Source organism: Vipera ursinii (genome assembly GCF_947247035.1).
Source record: "Vipera ursinii genome assembly, chromosome: 8".
Taxonomy (NCBI): domain Eukaryota; kingdom Metazoa; phylum Chordata; class Lepidosauria; order Squamata; family Viperidae; genus Vipera; species Vipera ursinii.
Genome location: NC_139519.1, coordinates 4,030,134 through 4,043,597, shown reverse-complemented (window position 1 = coordinate 4,043,597; position 13,464 = coordinate 4,030,134). Strand labels below are relative to the sequence as shown.

Here is a 13,464-nt window from a genome sequence, read left to right as displayed (position 1 = left end):
CTACCTGCTCACCCGTCCCAAAAGGTTGGGGATCTCTACTATACACCACGATTACAGAACACAGCAACCAGTTCACACATCACTGAGATATGCTTTGCTAGATAGACAATTCTTGCAATGACTCATTGTCCTATATTCTGCCTGGAGGGTTAGCTCAGCCCCTGATGCGAAGGTTGCCGGTTGATAAGATCATGAGAATGGCAACCCCAACAACGCCCCCATTCCCATCCTTAAAACCAGAGTCACCTCAGTGCCTTCCCTGACATGGAACAAGACGTTTCCAATATACCACTGAACAACATTGGGAATTTTGTCTGGGAAATCCAGCAAAGATGACTTTCAGACTAAATTACAGCCTACGTCTCTCTTTCTTTGCTTTGCTTTGTATAATTTATGTCGTTCTCATACTTTCAAAAGCTTTGCCATCTGCCGCAATAAACCCTAATTAGTGAAGGACATGAAGGCAAAAAAGAGTGAAATTCCTCATCAGCAAGACCTAATTCTGGCCCTTTTGGTAGGCACATAGCTCACTGGCCCACACTCACACCTTAGAATAGAAATAAGAGCTAGAAGGGACCTTGGAGGTCTTCTAGTCCAGCCCTCTGCTCAAGCAGGAGAGCCTATACCAGGGGTAGGCAACCTCGGCTCTTTTATGACTCATGGACTTCAACTCCCAGAATTCCTGAGCCAGCATGGCTCAGCTTGGAAACCTCTCCCTTTCCCCTCAGCATGGCTGGCTCAGGAATTCTGGGAGTTGAAGTCCACGAGTCATAAAAGAGCCAAGGTTGCCTACCCCTGGTATAGGCTCTCCTGCTTGAGCTGAGGGCTGGACTAGAAGACCTCCAATAATAAGAGCTGGAAGGGACCTTGGAGGTCTTCTAGTCCTGCTATGCTGACTCAGGAATTCTGGGAGTTGAAGTCCATGAGTCATAAAAGAGCCGAGGTTGCCGACCCCTGCCCTATACCATTTCAGACAAGTGGCTGTCCAGTCTCTTCTTAAAAACCTCCAGTGATGGAGCGTCCACGATTTCTGGAGGCAACTTCTGTTCCAGTGGTTAATTGTCCTCACTGTTAGGAACTTTCTCCTTAATTCCAGGTTTCTTCTCTCTTTGGTCAGTTTCCAACCAGTTTCTTACCCTGCCCTCTGGTGCTTTGGAGAATAGTTTCATGCCCTCTTCTCTTCCCTCAAATACTGGAACACTGCTATCATGTCGCCCGTTTCTTCTTCTTTTTAGACTAGCCAAACCCGAGTCCTGCAGCCGTTCTTCATATGTTTTAGTCTCCAGGCCTTGGATCGTCTTAGCTGCTCTTCTCTGAACTTTTTCCAAGGTCTCAACATCTTTTTTGTAGTATGGTGACCAAAATTGGTTGCAGTATACTGGGCATGACAAACACTAGAAGTTGTTTTTCATTGTTTAAAAAATCAGAAATCTTGATCTAGCAGTTGAATAATCCATTCTGTCTCAAATTTGTTATTAGCTGCGAAGTCGTGTCCGACCCATCGTGACCCCATGGACAACGTTCCTCCAGGCCTTCCTGTCCTCTACCATCTTCTGAAGTCCATCTAAGCTCACGCCTACTGCTTCAGTGACTCCATCCAGCCACCTCATTCTCTGTCGTTCTCTTCTTCTCTTGCCCTCAACCTTTCCCAGCATGAGGCTCTTCTCCAGTGAGTCCTTCCTTCTCATTAGGTGGCCAAAGTATTTGAGTTTTAGCTTCAGGATCTGGCCTTCTAAAGAGCAGTCAGGGTTGATCTCCTCTAGGACTGACCGGTTTGATCGCCTTGCAGTCCAAGGGACTCGCAGGAGTCTTCTCCAGCACCATAGTTCAAAGGCTTCAATTCTTTGGCGCTCAGCCTTTCTTATAGTCCAACTTTCACAGCCATACATTGCAACTGGGAAGACCATGGCCTTGACTCTGTCTCAAATAGATATATAAAAATTTGGGGAAAGGCTGATTTGTGCTTCTTAGATTGTAAGCCGCCCTGAGTCTTCGGAGAAGGGCGGGATATAAATGGAATTTTTTTAAAAAAAAAAAAGTTGCCAAGTTTTGGAGACCCCTGATTTAACTGAATCATGGTCTATTAAATCAGGTATTTTGGGCTTGCACAACACACTAGATCAAGGACAGTTAAAGATGTAATGCCTATATTGGCACAAGAGCTAAACTTGGTTATTTTTATGTTTCGTTTTTTTATTGTGTCCCACATTGCTTGATTAGTTTATGCTCCAAGATCCTCCTCGTTCCCGAAAGAACGAATTCAATAACTAAATGAAACTGCTTGCTTGAATGCAAATTGTGAATCATCAGCTAACCACACAAGTTGAGTTCACTGAGTACACCGCCTCTGAGACCTCTCAAGTTATTGTACACTTAAAAAAATGGAAAAGTGGCTTTTTTTCAGAACTGTTAACATTAATTACAACTGGGGAATTCCTGTGCCCGGGTCACTCTCCTTCCAGGACCCAGAGAGGCCACAAGAGAATCTTCCAAATGTTATAAATATATGACATTTTGAGGCATCGGCATGGAAAATGGTTGACCGGGAAATTGAAGTTAATGTGTCTTGTGAGTAACAAACAGGTTCAGGACCAGACACTGTCCTGGGCTGCATCTCTTGACAGAAAGGAATTCTGGCAGATGAAGGACCTCTACATGGAAGCAGCTTTTGATCCAAGGCCTAGTGCAGGAGTGAGGAATTATGGCCCTTTGATGACTTGTGGACAACAAACCTGCTGGCTAAGGAATTCTGGGAGTTGAAGTCCACAAGACATGAAAGGGCCATAGTTCCCCTCCTCTGGCCTAGTGCGATGCTGTGGGAAAATGCCTATAGAGATTCTCAGTCATCCAGGTCATAGTTATCCCAAAGATGCTTTTCCACGAGGCAACTGGACTTTCTTGTTTTCCTTTGAAGACACTTCCTTTCTCATCCAAGAAGCTTCTTCAGCTCTGACTGGGTGGTGGGGAATGGAAAGATTTATACTCCTGCAGACAGCTGTTCACTTGCAATCACCCTTTGCGATGCTGTGGGAAGCTGGCGTTTCTGCTGATAACTGCAATGCTGTTATTCTGATGCTGGGTTGGAGACGACACTTTCTGCCTCTATGTCCACTTTAAAAATTAAGGGTGAACGTTCCTCTTCTTTTAAAGCTTTACAATCATTCTATGGCTCCACCTCTCTCCAAAAGTGGATTGTGGGTCTGCGCTCCATCACTGGAGGTTTTTAAGAAGAGGCTGGACAGTCGCTTATCTGAGACGGTTTAGGCCAGGGGTAGGCAACCTTGGCTCTTTTAGGACTTGTGCACTTCAACTCCCAGAATTTACACTTGTCTGCCTTGGGGACAGAAGGAGCTACCTCTGAGGCAGGCAGTCCGGTCAGGATTCCGCAGCAAAGGAAAACTGAGCCTCAACTACTCCAGAGAAAAATGGCTTCATTCTCTAATTGCCTTCCCGGCTTAGAAATAAATAGCCCTCACCCTGAGCAGGTCAGGGACGGCAAAGATCTAAAGAGCGTCATTTTAAAATAGAAGTAAGAAGAACTGATTTTGGACAATGGAGAGTTTTGCTTCAGAGCGCACAATTTTGTGTCTATCAGAACACTAAGTTCAATTTAAATTAGCCAGAAGATAGTTTTGTGTTCCTGCTGTGGGTGAAATGCTCTTTTTCAGCAGAGCTTGGCCTTGGCGTCTGTAGAGGCCGGATAGGGAATCTGCCAGTTCAGGGTAAACCTTGCCTTACAGGAGGATCGCTGGCCCACTTATTCGCTGTTTCTTCTGGAAAAAGAGCAGAGTTCTGAATTTAAATTATTGTAGCCTCTCAGCCTCCATTTTGATGATGATGATGATGATGATGCAACTTGGCAGAGCCACATCAGAGACAAAGCACCAAGCCCTGGAGCTGGATTCACGGAGAAGCCAAGTTCCTGATTATTCCCATGGAAGACTCTGAGATGACTATGACCAACATCCCTGGTAAGCCTTCGGAGAGCCCTTCCTTCTCACCTGTGGGGCAATCTCTAGATGTAGGGAGCCAGAAGGTGACCTTGCAGAAGGAATCCAGGTTAGGAGCAGAAGAAACCTGCTACTTTCAGTGGTTGCAAGAATACAATTACAAGGAGGGGAGGGGAGGAAAGGGAAGGGACGGACAAGCTTGCAAGACTCTTATTGTAGCCTATCTCAATAAAGTGAAGTCTGTTTTCTCATCTGGTCTACCTTAAAGGGTTGACACTAGAAATACCTAGGAGAGTTGCCACAATTTGCTTGGTTTGCTTACTTCAGGAAGACTCTGGTTTAACCCTGAAAATATCTACAGGCTGAACTTCTGCTGCCTGATGAGCTGATGCTCATGTTATTGACTTCTTACTTTTCTTTTCTTGCTTATGTTAATCTCCTATTTGTTTTGCATTTGATACTTCAGTCTTTCACCATAAATTACCACAGCCTCCTGCTATTACCTACTGCCAACATCCAGTAAACATTTGGGCAAGGCCACGGCACCGAAAGCGCCATCAATCTGTGGTGGTAGAAAGCAGGTGCATGGAATTGGGCACGATCCAGATTAAAAAGGAATCCCATTCTTCACACGGAGATGTCAAATTTGGAAACCACCAACTTGATCATCAACGTGCACTAGAGCAGCAGGCCCAAAGGCACCAGAGCCGAGCATTTCTTTACTTCCAATTCAGAGGATCCCTTGAAAGCTGCAAGCTGAACTAGAAATAACTCGAAAGCCATTTCCTGCCTCAGAAGAAGTCGCCCCACTGCCCTGCAGAACGGCAGCCGCTGCTGGCATGAAACAGCCTTGGGGTCAGATTAAAGTCGTCTTTAGGATGTTTTTCTTCTGATAGCTTTTGCTCGACTATCTACAACAGGGGTCTTCAAACCTGGCCCTTTTATGACTTGTGGACTTCAACTCCCAGAATTCCTCAGCCAGCTTTGCTGGCTGAGGAATTCTGGGAGTTGAAGTCCACAAGTCATAAAAGGGCCAAGTTTGAAGACCCCTGATCTACAAAATCCTACTTCTCAAGACAGAGGTGCAAGTATAACTGACTGCTTAAGATTTCATCTCTTGCCCTGCAGGGCACCGAGCAGGTTTTCCTCAATGTGAAATGGTCTGGGGGAGTTGGACCACAGATCCCATCGTGCCCAGCCAATATCCTTCCTCACGGACACGTACCCTCCAGTCAACTCATTTCTGGAGGACCAGACTGGGGAAATAAACTCCTGACCATCGATCCCCTAGCACAGACATGTCAAACACAAGGCCTGGGGGGCAGATCCGGCCCGCAAAGTGGTTTCATGTGGCCCCCAAAGCCATCCTGGAAACAGTGAGGGAACTGCCCCCACTGCCTTGGCCCTGGCCCAGAGACCCTCCTCCTGCCAGAGACCCTCAGACCTGTCCCATTCCTGCCCAGGCCCCCCCATGGGCACCCTTGATGCCAACGATGTAGAGCTGCCCATGCCCACCCAGTAGGCCATACGCACTCCAGCCACGCCCACCCAGTAGGCCGCGCCCACCCTGGCCATACCCACTTGGCCCCCCCAAGGGCAACCACAATGCTGATGTGGCCCTCAATGAAATTGAGTTTGACACCCCTGCCCTAGCAAAAGCGGAGCTGCTCCTCCTTTCACGCCCTCTGCACACTTTAACCCTTGGATCTGGTTCACACATGCCTGTGCACCGGGCGCCGCACTCAACAGCTTCCAGATGAATGTGTGAACCAGTCCTATCTTTGGAGTAGACTGATCCAAGAACTGTGCTGTTGTCGTGTCTTTGGCCAGGAATCTTTCAGGTGAGTTCACTGGTGGGGGAGACCTGAGGGATACCTCTCCCCTTCTCCTTCCTGCAGCTTCCAATTAGTGGGGTGCCTGGACCCCTCTTCGGTCCCACCCATTGCTCCCACTCTCTCTCCTCCCCCCCCACACACAGAGACACGGAGCAACAGGTGCAGTAAAGCACCACAGCCCCACGCTTCTGAGAAAAGAGGGTTAGGGTTCCAGCAGAGGCGCCTGGTGCAGCTCAGCCAACCCGGCACTTCCGCCCACAGTGCAAAGTCATCCTGCTTTTGACTGGGGACCGTCTGCCACAGGGAGGGCTACGGATGGTGGAAGGTGGCAAGCCCAGCCACCAAAAGTGGGGCCCGGCCCACTTTAGCTCCCGAGGCAGGAGCAGGTGCAGCCTACATCTTTCCAAGCAGGACCTCCTTTGTCGACAGCAAAAGTCAAGGTTCAGTAAAAGCTAGAGAACCCTTGTCTGCATAATCCTCCCTCGGCACAACCCGACCTACAAACAGGCCCCCCAGGAGCAGGGGAGGGCAGAGCTGATCAGCCAAGACCAGAGGTAGGCAAACTTCGCTCGTCTATGACTCGTGGACTTCAACTCCCAGAATTCCTGAGCCAGCATAGCATAGCATATAGCATAGCATAGCATAGGATAGCATAGCAGGCTCAGGAATTCTGGGAGTTGAAATCCACGAGTCATAGACGAGCCAAGGTTGCCCACCCCTGGCCAAGACAATGAGGATGGCCACGACTCAAACTTTGCGACAATTTGGTTCAGGAAATTCAGCCAATAAATTCGGGGAATTTTGTCTAGACAGGTCGTCCTCAGCTTGTGACACAACAGAGCCCAAGTTTTGTGTTGCTAAGCAATAGAGTTGTTAAGTGAGCTCTGCGCCATTTTATGACTTTTGCTAAGTGAATCACTGCAGCTATTAGTATCACAGTTGTTAGCTGAATCTGGCTTCACCACTGACTTAGCTTGTCAGAAGGTCACAAAAGGGGATCACGTGACCCCAGGATGCAGCAACTGTCGTAAATATGAGTCAGCGCCAAGCATCGGAATTTTGATCACCTGGCCATGAGGATAAGTGTGAAAAATGGACAAGTCATTTTTCCCCCATTGCTGTTGTACCTTTGAATGGTCCCTAAATGAACTGTTGTTAAGTCGAGGACTACCTGCATAATTATTGGGGTTCCCAACCAGCAGCAGCAGATAATGACCTCAGCTGACCTCACCAAACCTTAAGGGGGTCTAGCGTTTGCTGTTTTGGGGGTCAGAAACCACAAACGCTAGACAACCTTGGGGTTTGGATTAAATATAGATTCATCCCAGCTTCTCTGCCCTCTTCCTGTGCCCAACTTACAACTCTGCAGGTCCAGATTCTGGCAATCCCTGTCCACTCCATGCCAGCCTCTGGAACTCCTCTCTTCTTCATTGGCAGCTGGACAGAGGGCCTTGCTGGCCTCACGCAACCCTGGCCAGAATGACACCCCTTCCCTGGACAAGATGATCAACCTTCTCCCCTCTTTTCTCTCCCTTTTAATTTCCCTCAGTGATTTGTTTCTCCTGAACTAGATGCGAGCCCACTTAACATTTTGGGTCGAGCGAAGGCACAGTGGATGCAAGAATGATGCACAGTGCATGGGGGGGGGGGACATAATCTTCCTAGGATGATTCCCCATTTTTTTGCAAGAAGAAGCTAAAAATTGCTTTTCAAACCACATTAGTCCTCATTTAGGATTTGGCTGATATTTTCAACTCATTTCAAAAGGGCAGGAAAAATATGCTGCAGAATTTCAGTGCCGGTGAAAGCTGGACCTAGGATTCTTGGGGCAGGGGGGCATCTGGGTGTCTGCCGCATTTTTATAAAACCAGATGGCTTTTCTCTACCATTCAATGCAGAATTTTTTAAACTTTAAGATGTGTAGACCTCAACTCTCAGAATTCTCCAGCCAGTATGCTCGCCAGGGAATTCTAGGAGTTGAAATCTGAGCATTTAAAGTTGCAAAAGACTGAAAAACACTATATTGAATACAACTTCCAGTATGTGTTTCGCTTGCTAAAAATTGAGAAACTGTATCTAGCTTGGAACCAAAATTTTGTTCTCAGAAGAGCACATTGAAGCTCTTCTGAGGATTTCACTATTTCCCTACAATTTCTACTACTTAGCAATTGTTCTTTTATTGGCACTATTTTAGATCAACAGTGATTCCATATTTGCTTTAGTAATTTCATTCTGTCCATTCTTCCTTCCACTCTGTAGACACAGCAGATGATTCCATGAAAATGATCTGGTTCATTTGCAAGGGGAATGAAAAAAAAAGCAAGATGGCAGCTGCAAAGCCCCAACCTCTTGTAGGCGTGGCTCTGATCACATGTTCACAGCTGCCATCTTGACATTTTTTATCCCTTCTACAGACACTGTTGCTAATTAGCTTGGAAACAGCAAGAAGGAAAAACCTGAAGATAAAAAACAGGCAAAGTATTTTACTGACTCCAAAGCATTTCAGGACAAAATCAGGCTGATCTCTGGACTGAAGGACCAAATAACTAGTTAAATATTTTCAAATAATTAGTCAGTAAACACTCACTGATATCACTACAGGTCAAATATTGTCAGACTCTTTCAAACCAGAGCATGGACATCTGAAGAACTGGCTTGCTGCCCACCCCTCTTTCTAAATTAAGAAAGTGGCTTAAAAAAGATAACTAAAAATAAGGCATTTGTTGTGTTTTGATCATTGCTTTGTTCTGCCTTTCTTCAATAAATATTTTGCAACTACAGAATAGCCTTTATTGTCCTTGAGCAAAACCAAATTAGAGTTTAATTGTTGCATTTATCAAAAACTTCCCTAGCACTGTGTGAAGTTATAATTTACGATCATTAAAAAAAATTACTCTTCCGCAGAATCATTTAGCTAATTTGCTTTTGCCACCAGCATAAATATTAACACTTCTGAACATTAAATTCGTTTTGTTTGGATAACATTCAAACCTTCTCGGTTCCCAGGATCATAAAATAAAACTCCAGTTTACTCCCTCTTTCCACTTAGTCCCAGGCCAAGAATCTGCAGTGGGGAGGAAGCGAACTTGAACAGATCTACTTTTGTTTTCAAATAACTTCTCAGGGACAGTCAAGTGAAACAATGTGCGAAGCTGGGCTCAGACGCAGGCATTCGCCAAGAACGAACGAACATGCTGTCTCTCCACTCAGGAATTTGGGATTGGAACCAGAAGAGGGTTTACAAGTCTTTTCAGACTAAATCGAGAGTGCTTCTGGCACCTCTTGCTTAAGTGTTTTTTTCCCCCCTAGCAGGCTAATTTAAAGAAGGTACCATTTCATTGTCCTTATTGCTAAATCAACTCAGATTCTGGTTCCTAGAGATTTTGTCATTATATTCCAAACTAACCCGATATCTACCAATTTTCTGACCACACCAGGAGCTGCCAGGATCCCCCTCTGGACTCCGTTGTATGCAAAGCACACCCCTTCTTTCGTGATCAGCAATGGCTCAGCCTAGCCTGATCAGCCACATCCCATCCGCTTGCGTGGGGGATTCTGGGAGTTGAAGTCCACAAGTCTTAAAGTTGCCAGGAGACCCCCGTTCTACCCAATTCATATACCGTACCCCTTAGACCAGGGGGTCTTCAAACTTGGCCCTTTTATGACTTCTGGACTTCAGCGTGCCTGACTGAGGAATTCTGGGAGTTGAAGTCCACAAGTCACAAAAGGGCCAAGTTTGAAAACCCCTGGCTTTGACCAAAGAATGGGGATATGCAAACTATTTGTTCCTTTTTCTGCAACAGAAAAAAGGCAGGGTGGCACTGCCTTATGTAGCGGTTCAAAGCTTCCTGATTAGTAGAAGGGTCTGTGAGTAAGAAGTTGTTGAAACATCTCACTGTTAATGAGCAAAAGGAAACCACATGTTAGAAGAGCAGCAGTTTGAATCAGCAGCCATTCTGTTTCAGAGTTTTGAAATAAATTTGCAAATCAGGTAAGGAACTATAAAAGTCTTCCCCAATCTGGAATCTTGTAGATGTGCTGCCTCTCAGTTGGAAATTCCCAATATTCAGTGCTGAAGACCTGATCTTCTGGATGATACTCTCAATATTCAGACATGGAGCAAGTTAATCATATAAAGAGTGGTGAAATTCTAGTACATAACTTGGTGAAATACAAGGTGTCCCTAAGTTGCAGGAGAGCTGCCCACAAAACAGAACAGTTCTCAAGGTAAAACCTCTAGCAAAATAAACATTTCCAATTATTTTAGTAACTATTTTAAAGCAAAACCAGAAAATGAAGCCTTAAAGAAAAACAACAGGTAGAATAGCATCAGAAGAAAACTTGCATCTTCGGGTCAAAAATCAAATGGAAATAGAACAAACTAGGAGGAAAATAAATACAGGACGCCTAGTATGCTTGCTCTCCATTTGTTCACAACTACAACTCCGGTCATTACAACCCACAATCACAACAACTGTTCACTAGGCTAACGGTCTAGTGCAGGGGTCAGCAACCTGAAACAATGAAAGAGCCACTCGGAACCAGTTCCCTCACAAAAGGAAAAACTGGGAGCCGCAAAAAAATGTGTGCACATGCGCGTACATGCACACATGCACAGAACAGGGTTTGACTGAAGAGTGGAGCCAAGGCGAGATATGCACCTACCCTGCATATTTGAATTGATTGGTTGAACTTTTTTAGTCCCACTTTTTTTTTTGGGACTGCACATGGCAGAGGACTGGGAGCCGCAGGAGCCGCATGCAGCTCCGGAGCCGCGGGTTGCAGACCTGTGGTCTAGTGCAATTTTAGGAAGAAGGAATGGCTTTTTTTTTTACACATTTCACCTGCACGGCTCCTGAAAGACGACGCTCCAGATGCTCCTTGCACCAGCGGTGGACGTTTCTCCCAGAGCAGGGGTAGGCAACCTCGGCTCTTTTAGGACTCGTGGACTTCAACTCCCAGAATTCCTGAGTCAGCTGTGCCTAGGCTTACCTGGCCTAGGCTTACTCGATAAGCTGCCAGATGTCATGGCTACAGGAGTCTTTGCTCAGTGTTGCCCTGCTGCAGGGGTAGGCAACCTCGGCTCTTTTAGGACTCGTGGACTTCAACTCCCAGAATTCCTGAGTCAGCTGTGCTGACTCAGGAATTCTGGGAGTTGAAGTCCAGGAGTCCTAAAAGAGCCGAGGTTGCCTACCCCTGGCCTAGGCTTACTCGATAAGCTGCCAGACGTCATGGCTACAGGAGTCTTTGCTCAGTGTTGCCCTGCTGCAGGGGTAGGCAACCTCGGCTCTTTTAGGACTCGTGGACTTCAACTCCCAGAATTCCTGAGTCAGCTGTGCTGACTCAGGAATTCTGGGAGTTGAAGTCCACGAGTCCTAAAAGAGCCGAGGTTGCCTACCCCTGTCCCAGAGGAACGGACAGCACCCCGCCTGAGGCGCCCAGGCAGCGCGGAAGGAAGGCAACCCCGCAGACGGCCGCCAGCCCAGCTTCCTCTTTCCACCTTCCTCCCTTCCAGCCCGCTTCTTCCGGCTCCTGAGATCAGCAACCCGGGCCGAGAGCCGAACCAAGCCGGGTCTCTCCTCCCGGCCCCAAAGGCAGCGGATCCAGGGCGGAAGAGACGAGACCTCCACCTGCCCTGCGCATCACCCTTGCCGGCTTCTGAACTCCCGGGCTGCGCTCGGACCCCGTCTAAGCCGGCTTTTCTTTCAGCGAGCCAAGATGTCTCGAGTACGCTGAGCAAAAAAGCGAGAACAGCGGACGTCTGAACGCGTCCCCGAAAGCCGGGTCCGCCACCCCAGACAAACTCGGGCCACGCCGGGCGGGAATGGCGCTCAAGCGCCCCTGCTGGGAGGGATGGGCGGGTGGGAGGCCAGTCCCCACGACCTCGCCTGCCCCAACTCTGAAGCCCGGACCCGAGTTAGCGCTTCTCGACGGGCGCGGGCTTCTTGGCAGGGCGGCCGGGAGACGCGGCCGGAGGGCCACCGGGCTCTAACCACTGGGCCCTTCGCCCCTCGGCGGCAGGCTCTCGGGGGCGCCGCGTCTTCGGGCTGCGGCGGCGAGGGGCGCAGGGGCCACAGGCAGCGGCTCCGCCCAGGCGCGGGAGAGCGGCGAGCGGCCGGCACCGAGCGAGCGCTTACCGGGAGGCGAGCGATCCGGCTCCGGGCTGCGCTCCGCGATGCGGTCCGGCGCGGGCGGCGGCCGAGGCCGATAAGGCGGCGGGGCGGCCCCCGATGGCCTCGCGCCCCTCCTCCGCGCCCGGCCCGCCAATGGCCGCGCGCCCCCTCGGCCTCCCGCTCGCTGATTGGCGCCGGCGCGGTCGGGGGGGGGCGGGGGGGCGCGGGCTCCGCTGTTCTGCCGGCGGGGGGGGGGGAAAGAGCGGCCGGCTGGCGAGGGGGGGGTCCTCCCTCCTCCCGCCCGGGACCTGCAGGCTCCCCCCGGGGCTCCGGCCGTTTCGTTTCGGGGGGAGGCCCTCCGCCAGCCGCGCCTGCCGCTCCGGGGCTGGCCCGCGCCCCGCGCTTCTCTCGGCCGGCCTTCGGAGGCGCTTGGCCATCGGCTGACACCCCCCCCCCCCACACACACACGCACACCGGTCCCGGTCCTCCCTTTGTGAAGGAAACGGAGCCGTCCCCGATTCCGGGAAGGCGGCTGTGCGGTCGGGGAGTGGGAGCTCATTCGCTCCGTTCCTTGCCCAGCCTACCTGGGGAGGCCGATCCTCGGACTTGCAAGTCTGCGAGTGTCCCGTTTTTTACTCAATTCCGCCAGCCGTTTTCAGGACGTAAGATAGAAAGGCCGCTGATGCCTTTACCCATTTAGCAAATTTCTCTCTGGCAAGCCCGGCTCTGGGTTGAGGTGCAGCGAAGAGAGTGAAAAAGCAAATGAGGCAAAAACCGATGACAAGAAATGAATGACGGGGATCAGCTTCGCATAGCGTCTGAAGTTAAAATGTAGTTAAAATGAAACCTAGGTAGGCGGAGAGGTAGTCGCTCTCTTGTCCGTGTTCTAAAGCAGAGGTAGGCAACCTTGGCTCTTTTATGACTCGTGGACTTCAACTCCCAGAATCCCTGAGCCAGCATGGTGGAACTATGGCCCCCTCATGACTCGTGGACTTCAATTCCCAGAATTCCTGAGCCAGCATGGCTCAGCTTGGAAACCTCTCCCTTTCCCCTCAGCATGGCTGGCTCAGGAATTCTGGGAGTTGAAGTCCATGAGTCATAAAGCGGCCTAGGCCAGGGGTAGGCAACCTTGGCTTTTATGACTCGTGGACTTCAACTCCCAGAATCCCTGAGCCGGCATGGCTCAGCTTGGAAACCTCTCCCTTTCCCCTCAGCATGGCTGGCTCAGGAATTCTGGGAGTTGAAGTCCACGAGTCATAAAAGAGCCAAGGTTGCCTAACCCTGTTCTAAAGGATGAAGACAGGAAGAACTTGCGTGTGCTGCCTTTTGCTCTTGACAAAGAGGCAGGATATACAGGAAGCCCTCGACTTAACAAGCATTTGTTTAGTGACTGTTCAAAGTTACAACGGCACTGAAAAAAGTGACTTATGACTTGCAGCATCCCCATGGTCACATGATCAGATTTGGACACTTGGCCACTGTCAGGTACTTACGACGGTTGCAGAGGTCACACGTTCACCTTTTGTGACCTTCTGGCAAGCAAAGTCAATGGGGAAGCCAGATGCA

The 13,464-nt window shown here is 49.2% G+C and overlaps 1 protein-coding gene across 1 annotated transcript in view; it reads right to left on the bottom strand.

The window, feature by feature from the left end:
- RASSF2 (Ras association domain family member 2) overlaps positions 1-11,968 on the bottom strand; it is a 40,418-nt gene extending 28,450 nt beyond the window's left edge. Inside the window, exon 1 of the mRNA XM_083368352.1 lies at positions 11,923-11,968. The gene's annotated coding sequence lies outside the window, so the exon portion shown is untranslated. The remainder of the gene's footprint in view (positions 1-11,922) is intronic.
- Between the last annotated feature and the right edge of the window lie 1,496 nt (positions 11,969-13,464).